Here is a 1145-nt window from a genome sequence, read left to right as displayed (position 1 = left end):
TTGGTCACTCATGTATAGCTCTATTTATTTTCTTTAGAAACCACTTTGAAGATACCAAAGTATAGTACAACAACCATTGATAATAACTTACCACTTTTGTCTGTAACTCACTATTATTTGTCTATTTGTTTTCCTGAGAAACTATCTTGTAAATGACAATATGCAAAACAACCATTGATAATTTTCTACCACTTTGTCTGTAACTCGGTAAGCGCCCCTATTACTATGTTATCCTCTTTTACTCTGTAAAAAAAAAAAATCTTGTCTCTTTCCTTGGTGGCCTGGGTGTGGAAAACTCTAAAGACTCTTTCTCTCTAACTGCCAATTTTCTCCTCTGGAAAAATACCTAAGGAAATGTTACGGTTTGTGTCTAATGTCCCTCCAAAGCAGGCTTTTCAGAGGTGGTTGAACCTAGAATTTGTGGTTGATTCATGGTTTAATGCTGGGATTAAGTGTGTGAGTGCTACACCTGCCCTAGGGCAGGTAGCCTGAATACAATCTAAGGGACTGAAAAAGTCTTGTCCCCCTCTCATTATTTTTGCTATCTTCCACATGCCATGAACTGTTGCCCCTCTGTCATGTGTCACTCTGCCTTGGAGCCAGCCAATTATGGACTGAAACCTCCAGAAACTGTGAGCTAGGTAAACCTTTTCTTCCTTAACTTGTGGATGTTGAGTATTTTGTTTTAGCAATGAGAAAAGTAACTATGGCAGGAGGTTTCTGTGATGCTTAAAAGAGGTATTATATAAAAACTGTATAAATTAAACACTCAAAAGTACCTGTTGTTATTTTTTATCATTATTTGATTTTGTCTCCATATCTGAATTGGAAGACCTCCAACTTTGGACTGATCCCATGAAACTGCTGTGTAAGTGTCAATGCACTGATGGGTAGAGACTTGTCACTTTCTTACCATATCTGAGCAGTCTCAGCAAATATACACCACCTGTGTAAATATCCACACAGGGATAGTTCTACTTTTAAAATGTGAAAACCTTAAAAATATATATTTTTTTTAACCGATTGGTTTTAGGAACCATACAAGGGTTAATCAAGAATGTATGTGAGAAGCCAGGTGTGGTGGTGCATGCCTGTAATCCCAGCACTTGGGAGGCTGAGGCAGGAGGATCATTGCAAATTTGAGG

The sequence above is a fragment of the Chinchilla lanigera genome, unplaced genomic scaffold (assembly GCF_000276665.1).
Source record: "Chinchilla lanigera isolate Chin_1 unplaced genomic scaffold, ChiLan1.0 scaffold00013, whole genome shotgun sequence".
Classification (NCBI taxonomy): Eukaryota; Metazoa; Chordata; class Mammalia; order Rodentia; family Chinchillidae; genus Chinchilla; species Chinchilla lanigera.
This window is presented reverse-complemented; position numbering follows the sequence as displayed.